This window comes from Amblyomma americanum, chromosome 4 (assembly GCF_052857255.1).
Source record: "Amblyomma americanum isolate KBUSLIRL-KWMA chromosome 4, ASM5285725v1, whole genome shotgun sequence".
Taxonomy (NCBI): domain Eukaryota; kingdom Metazoa; phylum Arthropoda; class Arachnida; order Ixodida; family Ixodidae; genus Amblyomma; species Amblyomma americanum.
The window spans coordinates 75,216,615-75,229,651 of record NC_135500.1 but is presented as its reverse complement, the minus strand read 5'-3'; the positions used below and the strand labels follow the sequence as shown (position 1 = coordinate 75,229,651).

The 13,037-nt window shown below is 45.6% G+C and overlaps 2 long non-coding RNA genes and 1 pseudogene across 2 annotated transcripts; 1 reads left to right on the top strand and 2 right to left on the bottom strand.

Moving 5' to 3' along the window:
* The first annotated feature begins 2,746 nt into the window (after positions 1-2,746).
* On the top strand, positions 2,747-3,628 carry LOC144130186 (uncharacterized). Its single transcript, XR_013313996.1, has 3 exons — positions 2,747-3,148; positions 3,231-3,293; positions 3,464-3,628. It is a non-coding gene; the product is annotated as an uncharacterized LOC144130186 (long non-coding RNA).
* Positions 3,629-8,119: 4,491 nt separating this feature from the next.
* LOC144130713 (U2 spliceosomal RNA) lies at positions 8,120-8,287 on the bottom strand (annotated as a pseudogene).
* A 136-nt stretch (positions 8,288-8,423) lies between these two features.
* On the bottom strand, positions 8,424-10,914 carry LOC144130185 (uncharacterized). Its single transcript, XR_013313995.1, has 3 exons — positions 10,840-10,914; positions 9,188-9,256; positions 8,424-9,034 (listed from the first exon to the last, which is right to left on the bottom strand). It is a non-coding gene; the product is annotated as an uncharacterized LOC144130185 (long non-coding RNA).
* Between the last annotated feature and the right edge of the window lie 2,123 nt (positions 10,915-13,037).

Sequence of the window (13,037 nt, the reverse complement as noted above, 5' to 3'; positions counted from 1 at the left end):
CTGCGGGCAATGTTTAAAAGAAAGATACATGTATCAATTTAAAATAGAAACCAAGGCATTTATTAAAAGGGAAATTTTTCTTGAATAATGCAAAAAAATAACAAAGAACCATAGTGCCAGGTATATCAAACATAATGCATCGAGCAAATAGGAATTAATAAAACAAATGTCATCTACAAACAGTTGAAAGAAGGTGAAGTCTAATAATACTTTTAAAGGAACGAATAGTTTTAAAATCCTGAGATAAGGTGTAATGAACGGGAGTTTGATTAAAAACTGAGGGAGTATGAGTCTGAGTATGAGTATGAGGGCGTGTGAGTCTGAGGGAGTATGCGTCATGTTTAATGAATTTTGTATTGAAATAATTCAAGTTTGACTTTATTTCGTTGGAAACAAACACAGCAGTTCGAAGTAAAATTATGTCTTCTAAACGAAGTATTTTGGAATCTACTAAGTAATGCAACGTGTGATCTTCAGTTCTTAAACACTAAATGGCACGAATCGCCCTTTCTTTTTTTTTTACAAAAAGGAATGAAGTAGTATTCTGTTTTGTCGTGGTGCACCAAACTAACAAACAATACTGGAGTCGAGATTCTATAAGCAAATAGTACAGGAATGTTTTAAGCCAGAGAGGTAAAAGATTTCTATATTTGTTGATGATACCGAAGGACCTTGAGAGGCTATTTTAAGTTCGATACGTGGGCATTGGAATGCACGTGGCGCCAGTTTTTGCGGGCGCCAGGCGACGCGCTTTAGACGGAGCGGCGAGCGCCGCTGTTCCGTCGGCTAGCCAGAGAGACCCATTCTTGGGGACAAAACAGGTTGTTGACCCTACGGTGATGGCAGGACGTGCTCTTCTGGGAACAGGGGGACGGAAAGGACGCAAGGGAGAAGATGAGGTTGTAGAGACAAGGTCCGATGTCATTCATCACACCCGACCGCAATGTCTCCACCAGACGAGGGAGTAACAACGAAGAGTGTACGAAGAGATCAGCTCGCGAGGGTCAGGGGCGCCGCACCGCCATGCCAATACGCAGCCGTCGACAGATGCTCTACGAGGAGCGTACAACCTCAGACAGCCGCCATATCTGCACTTTGACCAAGTGGGGATGCAATTACCGTGGAGCGTGGTTGACAGGGGTGGGGTCTGCTGGCTTTGCGCCCCCCCCTCCTCTTTCTGTTGACTCGAACGTGGGAAGCGCACGTGCGTGTAGGCGCAGAGACGCGCCCCGGGCGTAGAAAAGGAATTTTGTTCTTCTATTTTTCTTTTACCTTGAGAAAGGGTTGAAAACACGTAGTAACCAACCATTTTGGTTGTTCATTCTGATTGAATGCTGGTTGGAATGTAGCCTGGACACAGAGGCCAGCAGTGCCAGCACGCTACGCTTCCACGCGGTTGCGCTTTCTGTTTGTGGTTGTTTGTTCCTTTCCGCTCACGTGTGCGCGCGCACAGTGTAGAACGCCGGCACTGGAGAGGAGGCGCGGGACTAAAGAGAAAAAAAAAATTACGCTAGCCTAGGGGGCTTAGCAGTGGCGCGTTTCATTTTTATTGCACCTTTTTTTTTTCTACAGCGGCGCGCGGGCAGCGGCGGGCTGCTGTGCGCGTAGCTCCGCTTCTTTTTCGTTTGTTTGTGTTTTTTTGTTTGTTCGTTCGTTTGAGTGTGAGTAAGACGACGCTTCAGCATCATTTTTGCATGCGAAATTACTATAGTTCTATCGCCTCAGTGTTTGCCTTTAAAAGTGATCTTTTGGTTTTACTTACCATTTAAAAATGCCGTTCCTTCAACGAGAGCATCGGTGAAACAACCAGGAACTCCCGCCACACACCAAGTTACCCATCATCCCACAAAGAATCTTAAGGCAAGTACCCAATTTCTTGAACCGTTGAACTGAACTTTCAGCATGTTTGCCACCGCCACCGCTACCACGAGCCATCATTGCGCATGCCAGATAGTTCCGACGCGGCAGGTGCCGGCCTGTCGGAGCAATCTGCACATACGAATTAGCGGAGCGCGCTACGCAGAAACTGGTAGCGATCGGTACGATTTGCTAAAGGTATGCTAATAACAGAATACAATGACGCAAAATCTGAATGCGGCCGCATTTCGTCCAGAAAGCGCCACTCTAACTTCAGCTTTTCTCGACGCAACGCTAATTTTCTCGCGATCATTTTCTCTCAATTTAAGAGCCATGATGTTGAGAACCCCGCAATAACCGTGGCATTCTATTTTGTTTTCTTCAAGAAAATCTTGTGTACTTCGACGCTCTCATTGCAGTTGTATTAAAGTAAAACGCCAGTTGGAAACGGTGTTGAGTCACTAGAGATTTATCATACCGGGGACGTGTACCGGTTTCACATACGCGTGTTCCGCGCTCGCAGTGGTCCTGCCCGGCCGCGCTTGGCACTGTGCATACGCAGCTCACGTACGTGAAACCTGTATACGTCTCCGCTAGTACGTCTCCTGTATGCTAAATCTCTCTACTATCATCGTGGCGTGTGGAAAAGGCAGTGTTTCCGATCAAAACGCTTTTGTTTTGTAGGTCAGTCCACCTGTAACAGCCGCTGGCAGGATTTTTGCATATATGCTGCGCAGGTACTCATGCCTAAATAAGGACAGATGATTACGCAGCACTATGCAGCAGCAAGTTACTGCTATACGGTGCAATATTTTGCCCTGCGAGCCAAATTTTCACTTCTGTTGTCGTCCAATGCAGTCTGTCGCTGTTTCGTATTCAAACACTGTAAATTGCCATCGTAAATGCATATGCAGCAGTTGCTTATTTAAAGCTTATGCCGTAAATAAGAACCTTCAAGTGTAACGCATTTCGTTCGCGTATTTCATTGGCACCAGCGAGCCAAGTTGACTCATACCTCTTTGCACACGCATTAGGCGAGCGACGGCCTGCCAAGAGAATAGATGACTTTTCCTCTAAATTATTGTTAGAACAATCTGCTCTCATGATTTACATATATACTGCGACGGGTGATTACTTTCCATGACCGCTCACCAATTTAGTGTATTTTTTTTTAATAACTGCAGATTTACAATGCCGTTGCCTCGGAAGATGCCGGGGTCTCAAAAGAAGATCGACAACTTCTTCGTGCCGGCACAGAAGCGTTTATGCCTTGGAATTGAGGGTTCACAAGGTATATTGCGCCACATTTTTGTTGCCATTTTGTTTATTGATATGTTTCTAATGCCCCTTTGTATTTGTCTTCGGGCTGGCAGCGGGAAACGATTCTCACGAAAGTCAGCCAGCTGACCGTGCGATAGGAGCAACAAGTATTAACGGTACGTCTTTGCAATATTTTGTTTATACCATGCTCTTCATGAGCAGTTCATGAACATTTAGCGCTTGATGCATTTTTTTAACTTCTCTTACTATTTCTTTGAAGGGATAATAAAAATAAAAGATCCATACAGTGGTCGGCTAAGAATTCCTTTTATCTCACTTATTGCAGAGAACCCAGCAGAGGTTGTACTAGATGGAGAGCCCTCCTTCACAACAGACTTGGACCGGACTACATCGAATTCCGGCGCCTGCGCTCCGGTGGAAACCGCAAGACGCGACGACTCGCCCCAGGATGTCCCATCACTGCCTCCCAAGGTCTACAATTTTCCAAGCAACCAAACCGGAAGGTCCTGTAAATATGCATGGTTCCAGAAATTCACATGGTTGTCGTACGACTATGAGCGCGACGTCGTCTTTTGCACTGTGTGCCTCATAGCCTTCAAAGAAAGAGGAGGAAACGTTGCAGGAGTGGAACCATGTTTTATTCGCGCTGGTTTCAATAACTGGAAAAAGGCTATCGAAAAGTTTCAGTGCCACGAGAAGAGCCAATTTCACTGCGTCTCCGCAAGTCGCCAACTGTCGAGAGAAAAAGGAATGCACGTAGTGCAGCTATTATCTCAACACAGCAGCAGACAGCAAGAGGAAGCCAGGCAGGCACTGCGCGCTATAGTAAGCTCAGTCCGCTACTTATGCCGCATAGGCCAAGCTTTGCAAGGGCAAACAAAGGATGACGGAAACCTTCTTGATCTGCTAGATGAACGATCACAAGACGTGCCTGCTTTGAAGAGATGGATGGAGCAGCGAGATAGATGGCTGAGCAGCGACATACAGAACGAGCTCATAGAAATTATGGCTCACAGCGTTCAGCGGGGCATCATAAGAGACGTCAGATGTATTCCCTTCTATGGGATAATCGCTGACGGCAGTACCGATGTAACAGGGAATGAGCAATTCACATTTTGTGTGCGGTGGGTAGATGGGATTACACTGGAAGTTCGTGAGGAATTTCTTGGCATGTACAATGCACCAGACAGTAGAGCTGAGACCTTGTATAGAGCCGTGAAGGACATGATTTTGCGTTTAGGTCTGGACTTCCATAACCTAAGGGGGCACTGTTTTGATGGGGCCGCGAATATGGCAGGCAGATTTACCGGCGTGCAGAAAAGGATCACGGACTCTGAACCGCGGTCAATATTTGTACACTGCAGTAACCACTGTCTAGACTTGGCACTCCAGGAGGTCGCAAGGAACTGCGAGGTTGTCGGCGATGCTCTGAACATTGTAAAGGATGTTTCCCATGCAATACTCGAATCTAAAAACAGGAAGACTGTTTATTCGAACGTTGTCCTTCCTCCGGGTAATGATGCCAATGAGCAGGATTGTTCCAGGCCGAACACTTTGCTACCATTGTGTCCAACGAGGTGGACAGTAAGAGTGAAATCAATGGAAAGGTTTATCGAGAACTATGAAAGGGTGCAGGCGACATTGCAGGAACTGGTACAAGTTCAAAGCTCTCTCATTGGCACCAACAAGACAGCACTGAAAGGATATGAGAAAGTATTGGGGAAGTTCGAAACTTTATTGGGCATCAACCTTTCTATAGCCCTATTTGGCCCATGCGAGGAGCTAGCGAGGATGCTTCAACGCCCAGTTTATCGCGCTGCAGGAGCAAAAGAGGCAGCAGAGGCTCTTTGTGACAGCTTGTACAGGCTACGGTCTGACGCCGCATTTGGCGTCCTATGGCAGCGGACGCACTCAAGAGCAACACAGTTAGGGCTAAAGGAGCCTCGAGTGCCCCGAGTCTCGCAGCCGCCGAGAAGGATTCAATTCACAGACAAGCCTCAGGAGCCTGCAGCGATTGACTGCAAGTCATTACATAGAAAAGAGTTTTTTGCCGCTATCGATCGGATTACCAGCGAGATCCGAAGTCGATTCGAACAGCCTGGCATGGAGCAGCTGATTAGTCTGGAGCGCATTCTGACTGACGCTGCTGGAGGTCGAAACTTCGCGGCACACGACTTAAATGAGCTTTTAGGAGCACACGCTGCAGATTTTGACACCAGTAGACTTTCAGCGCAACTCGTGCTTCTCCAAACGCTCCTGCGTGACCAGGGCCCGGCCGCAAGCGAACGCATTTTGCAAATTCTACTGGGGAAGTCTGCACACATGCGTGAAATGATGGATCAAGTTGTACGGTACCTGCAACTCGTGTTCTCTGTACCTGCGTCAGCTGCTTCAGGAGAGCGCTCTTTCAGTGCCCTGAGGCGAGTAAAAACATTTTTGGGCAATCGAATGACGCAGAGGAGGCTGACGCACCTTCTCCTGCTGCACGTGCACAAGAGGAGAGCTGCGGACCTGCAACTGGATGTCATTATGAAAGAGTTCGTGTCCAGAACGGCAGAACGAACAGCAACTTTTGGCCTCCTTTGATATCCTCTCCTGCCCGACACCCCCTTGTCATACCAGCCACGAAGCTCATCAATGCGTGGGAATATTCTTGTACTTAGTGCCTAAGCTTTACCTTACTGTGGGAGCGAATGCAGAAACAAATAAAATACTTTTTTCAGCTTTCGCACCCGTTCGTTTTTCGTTTCGAACGCGTCATTTGCTTAGCCTGCGCATGGTTTGGGAACTTCAGAAATTTCAAACCATTTTTAAAGTGCATGATAATGCAGAATAAGCAAGAATGCAAATATCTAAAATTTAATACTGTTGAAATTACTCATTGAATTAATAATAATATGAATTAATGATAATATTAACATTATCATTAATGAAATGTAACATAAATAAATAACAATAGAATATTATAATTATAAAATATTGACACAAAAATAAATACATAAGTAAATACGACATAGAAACACGACCAGGCTTGCCCCCCACTCCCAAAAAAGTTCCGGAGTCCCTGGCGGCCTGTCCGGAGCAAGAGATTCTTAGCACCTTCCGCTGCGTCACAGGTCTGACCGCCGCCGTGGTCAGTTGCTCCGCAGCCGCTGGGGACTGAGGGCCGAGGGTTAATTGGTTTGATCATAGAAGGTTGTGGCCAAGTACTACTCCAGGGTGACCAAATCCTGCTCTGGTGAGAGAGTGCGTTGTCGGTTCTGGTCACCGAGATCAGGCCGCACTCCAGGCTTGGTTATGCAATTCCATCGACACGCGGATTTTTTTTTAAACCCGGTGGAGAATTGCGCGGCACCAGGATTTGAGCCCCGGTCCTCTTGCACGCGAGGCGGATGTTCTACCTCTACGCCATTGCTGCATCTCTTTATGCGCCTTTATTCACGGTTAAACCTTGAGCCACCATGGCGGAGTGGTAGCGCATCCGCCTCGAACGCCAAATGCGTAAAATGCCAAATGCAAGTTAGTGTGCGGGGGTTTCAGTGGCTCCCATAGATGCCGCCACCGAATACGTTGGTTAGAGTTTAAGCGAGTAATGGCCGGTAAGGGTAAAGGCGGGTAAGGGCGGCTTCGCGGCGAGGCGCGCAGTGTGACGTCATGTTAGATGGCGCGGCGAGCGCGCGGCGTCCGCACAGCCGCGGCGGTTACTAGGCAACGGATCAAGGTCTGTCTCTGTGCCTCCTCGGAGCACCGCCACAGCGAAATCGGAAGTTCGTGGCCGGTGAAGCTTTCGTCACAAAATGTATTGCGTTCACACACTCGCGACGGCTCTTATTTATAAGAGACGCCAAGCATTTTTGCTTCTCCCATGATACGCATTAGAGGATTATTATGCAGCAACTAGTCGCCATAGATGGTAAACAAAAATCAGAATTAGAAAGTATGTTTTTCTTTCACACAAAAGGTGAAAAGCGAGTATTGAGAAAAGGCTGTTTGCATGCAGCTTGAAAACGTTCCATCGCCCCAGGGGCAACAGCAACAGCTTGCGTATTTCGGGTTTGAAGCATGCCGGGTTGTGCATTACTTCGCTTGGCGTCCCCTAAAAATACGCACCTGCTCGTTCGAAACTCGGCCGCTGGCTTGCACGGATTCTCATCTGTTCTGCGCAGTGAGTAAACATAAATTAGCTAACAGCGGCGCTACTGGTGACGTCACATTTTTGCATGACGAAGCAACGAACAAATGAGCCACATGCGGATTTGCTGTACTCATCCAATCCCATAAATCTGTCTGAATCTTATTTGCGCGTCCAAGACAGAAGGAAATAAAACCCACTCTTATCGTAGCCCTCTTTATTATGGAATTTGATAACACCGCTGTATGCCGATGGTTTTGGCGTTTTTTTTTCGTCGCCCTTCCGCACTTCATGCCACGGTAGCTGTCTTCTTCCTACCACAATGTGCGGCAATGGCCGCTTGGCGGCACTAGCGGAAGGTGGGGAAACCATAGAGAAACATACATACATAAAGAGCGGAAACTTCCGTAGGTCCCGGCGGCAGAGGAACAACACTGCCGCCAGCGCCCCGAGCGGTCGGTCGGACTGCTAATTTCGTCCTCCGTGATTTCCGGGAAGTGCTTCAGCTATGTTTCCGTTTCGGTTTCGATAGCAATGCTTTCGATTCTGATTTACCTTTGGCCATAAAAATATACAACTACATCGTCTAAGTGGATCACAAGGACACTAATATTTCATTTCTTAGCATGTCATACATATAGACGTAACAAACGCTCGGATCGCAGAGGATCGCAGACTTCTACTGGAAATACCACCAAGCTTCTCTGCCTGTCTCTTGTTGCCAGGAAGAAAGAAAAGAGAAATGCACAGGCCTGTTCACTGGCTCAAGCCGAGCAACAATCGCTACCACGTGCAGATAGTAGGAGAGTTGAAAGATAGGATAGAAAGACAGGATAGTAAAGACGCGCAAAAGACAAGGCCGATGCCGGAGGCAGTGCAATACCAGGCCAACCGGTGGCGGAAGTGAAGCAACCTTCAAACTTTCCGCCACATTTCCAAAAATAAGTCCAATTGGACCCGTAACAGATACTCTACGTGGTCCGGACAGTCTATCACCAAGCTTCGCGAAGAAGCTACGCAAGCTGAATTAGTTCATGCAGGTTGGAATATTAGAATCAGAGCTGTTCTTACTTTGATATTGCGCCGTCATTGAGCCGCCTCTTTCAGATGCAGACATAGAAGAGAGTGGTTTCACGCAGAGTTTATTTTTTCTTTACAATTTTAACTGTACAGAAAAAAATACCGTATCACACACATTTTATAAAATACATCATTATACAAAGAGCAACAAGAAAGAACTAATGGTAAAGCCGGTGGCACCATGTCACGAACCAAAAAATATTGCACATACGCTCTGCGGGTTTGTCGTCTAAAAAATCGCCCGTGCGAACAACATAACGGTAGTTGCCAACAGCTAGACACAAGTAAGGGGTTAAAAGGCAGGTATAGCACGCTCGATTTTTGCACATCAGGAGCTTTGAGCGATACGTTCATAGGCTGTTCAGAAATACAAGCACAACATATTCAATGCATCATAGTAACACAATAATAAGCTTGCACTCTTCGTAAAAAGTCATTATTGCGATTTTTTGGTCAAGGTGTAGACACCACGCAAAAAAATCCACCTTTAGCGAGCTGACAATCCCAGTATCTTGTAGGCTGAACAGTAGGAATAGCCACCTTCTTCAGCGAAGTCATTCCGGGGTCCATGAAGTCATCTGCGGTGAAATGATCCCAGAAGATGCGTTACGTGGCGTACACAGCTGGGTCGGCGACTTTTATAAGAGGTCGCCCCTCTTGGCAAACTCGATCCAAGCCTTTGGCCTGAAACAATTATGACGCAGTATAACCTGTAATTATTCGCTTCACCGGCTGACTAAAGAAAAAAAAAACATGCGCATAGTAGCCGGTTCTAACAAGGGATTGGCAGAACTGTTTTATATTTTCTTTAAACTACAGAGAAAAGGCGTCAATCACCTGCTGTCACGAGGAATGCGGAAGAACTTCGTCCCCGGCTTTCTTTGTCTTCGCCCGTTGTTCCCACACCTGAAATGCAGCAGTAGCTCCCGTAACTTAGTCCACTCGGTGGCATATTAGTGTGGGATTGTGTACAGACTGTAAGGATTGTTACAGTCATAGAACGACAAAGAGAAATATATCGCAGCAAAAAAAGATAGAAAAGAAAAATAAACTCGCTGGTCAGTTATTTATGTTTGCAGGCAAGCATGTTAACATATCGTTCAAGAAAAATTCTGTCTAACTAGCTTCAATCCCTTGCTGAAGCGAGCTGACGTAAACTGATTTTTTTTTATAAAGCATTGACTGCTGTCAATGGTTCTCTCTATGGTTTTCTTCCAGACCTTAACTATATGCGGTACGGACCAGTGATAAACTTTAAATTTACAGTGATCGCACACTGTCGTAATGATTGCGTATATCGCAATATCCGCAACGATTTTCTTATACCCCTTCACGTGGGCAGTTTCTCTTGTGATCGAGCCCTCGACAGGGATCCGACTTTCAATCGCGATGGATAATCATCGCTGATATAGCGGTCCAAGGATCGGGGGTAGAACAGCCCTACCGCAACAGATGTCACTAAGTAGGTCTGGAACACCCAACTAAATTTGCCAAATTGGTAGAAAAAAGTCCTTGTACATTATTTTCTCCAGAAAAAAAATATTTCAATTTGGTATTATGGCTAAAAAACGTACTTATCAATGCCGATCACCTGAAATTCTCTGAAACGTATCATGTCGGTGGTATTGACACAGATGAGATATGCCTGAATAAAACGCATTAGCATTTGCTGTACTGCAGTCTAAAACAGCCTTTCTTGTTGATATTTTAGGATTCTCTTTTGCTTTTCGTTTCCTAGCAATCTATGACAGCTAACAAGCACATAGTGGGTTGTTTATTGTTTATGGGGGTTTAACGTCCCAAAGCGACTCAGGCTATGAGACACGCCGTAGTGAAGGGCTCCGGGAATTTCGACCCCCTGGGGTTCTTTAACGTGCACTGACATCGCACAGTACACAGGCCTCTAGAATTTCGCCTCCATCAAAATTCGACCGCCGCGGCCGGGATCGAAACCGCGTCTTTCGGGTCAGCAGCCGAGCGCCATAACCACTCAGCCACCGCGGCGGCCTCACACAAAGCAGGTTTCGAACGCAATCGGGCAGCTCGATTCCTATGCTCTCATGGCAGTCAACTATTCTTAAACGTGGCTCAAATGCGATAAGGGCATATTGAGGCCCGATTAGGATCAGACCGATCACGATCAAAACTGCCCGCTTCCCATGTGACTAAGGTATTTTCACGTGGTCGATTTCAAATGTGCATTACACTGTTCGACCCACGCCATATAAAACGTTTGTGTTACGATACGGGTGAGCCATCGATAAATTTTGTGTTTTAAACAGAAAGTGGCGCGAGTGACTTTTGCAAATTACGCTTTCGAAGTAATGCACATACTCTTCCGGAAAAGAGATTACAAGAACAAACGGATGGCTCATATTATATGCTACACGTGCAAAATACGTTCACGCAGCGTAACAAACGATTTCCTACGATCTTCTTAGCTTAAGAAATATCAAAATTGATCCTCCGGGCAAAAGGAAACAACTTACCTGAAAAACGAGGCGACGCGTTGACAGCGCGGTGAGGTGGGCGTAACCGGCGGCGCATGACCGGCTCACCACCAGCTTCCATATGGAAATGGAACGCTTGGATGCCACCGGGTAGACATGTGATAAGCTGTCGACCTTTGAAGTAGAGTGGAAGCAAACATAGGCCGTCTGGCGGCTGTTCAGACCCTTTTTTGTTCGGCCGCGAAACGGCTTGAGTGTCCCCTCTTTACGAAGTATGTTTATCTATGGGGAAACTCCGGCGCAGGTTCCCTTTGGGCAGGGCATGTAACGCGAAGGGAAGTTTGCCGATGGTTAAGGGTAACGGACCGGTTTCCACGAGAAGGCAAAGGTAGCAGACGGCGGCAGAAAGTTAGGTGGTTGTATGAGATTAGGAAGTTTCTGGGAACTAATGGGCCACTGCTGGCATAGAATCTGGTTAATTTGAGAGATATGGGAGAGGCCTTTGCCCTGCAGTGGGCGTAGTCAGGCTGGTGGTGATAATGATCGTGGTGATGATGAAATTTCTATGTGCAGGGCTGATATTTCTAGGCGGAGGAACTTAGTTTTGCAAGGCCCCCCAGATATTTTTGCAAGAAAAGGATCTAGCACAATATATAAAGATAAAATAGATAGCGATTGAATTTAAAACTTATCTGTGAAGAATAAAATACTTAATATTGTCGAAGCTGAAGTTTTTCTCGTAAATATACACAAGGGTTACTGTTTCGATCAGTAAAAAAAAAAAAATTCACCATGAGAATTAGGCAGCAAAATTTCTCAAAGTTTGCACTAAAACATATGTCTCAGAAATAAAGTGCTTTTCAGTAGAATCATAAGGTAGATGGCGCAAGACCTTGACGCTGATGTTTTCCGTCAGTATGGGTAACGTGCGTTTTCGCTGAAACGCAGAGTCACGGGAGAATCGTCTGCGAGATACATCCGGTTCCACTTCTGTTCCCCAGCTTGCCAGTTCGCCAGTCACCCAACATGCTGGCATAATTTATTACAGAAAATTATTTGCATTAGAACATCACTGATTGCGCTGCATCTTCGCAAGACCAGAGTGTGTGAATATATGCATGACGGGAGCATAGAAACAATCCCGAAAGGTAAACGGTTGTCATGATTAATATGCCGACGTAGCTAGGCGGTAATGCAGATGTGTTTCAGCCCGTTTCACGAGCTTTTTGACTAGTGTAGCGCGCAGGTTGTTATGAAGATGATTTTATTAGCATATTCAAGATCTGCTGTCAAGTCAAATCAAATCTTTATTTTCCATGAGATGCTACAGATGGAGGAGCTACGGAAAAAAAACGGCCACTTAGCGGCTTGACGAGTCCGCAAACCCATATATAAGGCAGCGTCTAGAGAGCACCAGAGAATAAACAAGCGATAAACAAATCAAGACACTCGATCAAAGCAAAATAAAAGAAGTCCTGAGCCAGATAAAACAAACACCGTAAGCAGCAAAGAATGAACAAGCGATGAGCATATCAAGGCACTTGATCAATGCAGAAGAAAATAAAAAGACCTGAGCTAGATAAAACAAACACCAGAATAGACTAAATCACGTCAGTCAGTCAGCAAACAGGTCTCTATGTTTAACAGTGGAACAACTAAATAAATCAAAATTTGGTGACTGATAATAGTTTAAAAGATATGGCAGAGATGAACACAAACGCTCCATACCAGAATTCAAGCATGGTACAGCAACCTTCCAGTTTTCTCCACGTCTAGTATTATAACATTTCTCATTTCTTTCTAAATGTGCCAAGGCATCGAGGCTATGAATATTTTTTCACTTCATATTTAAACCAAGCACTCAAAAATTAGCAGTATAGCTTGTGAGCTGTAATAACATGTGCCATGTGACAGAATTCTGCAGTGGTTGCATTATAATCAGTATTGCACACGTGGCGTAGATACCGTTCTTGCATATGGAATATTTTTTTTTAAGTTAGAGAAAGTGGTCGTTCCCCAGAAAAGTTGGCAATAGTTGACGTGTGGATAGAAAAGAGAATTATAGGCCAATATTTTTGTTTTAGTAGAAAGCATGTATTGGAGATGACCGACTACACCAGTTATTCGAGCAAGTTTGGCTAATACAAAATTCACATGAGATTCCCAGGACAGACTGGCAATGAATATCACACCAAGACATTTTAAGTGGTCAACAATGTCAACAGGATGAGAGTTTA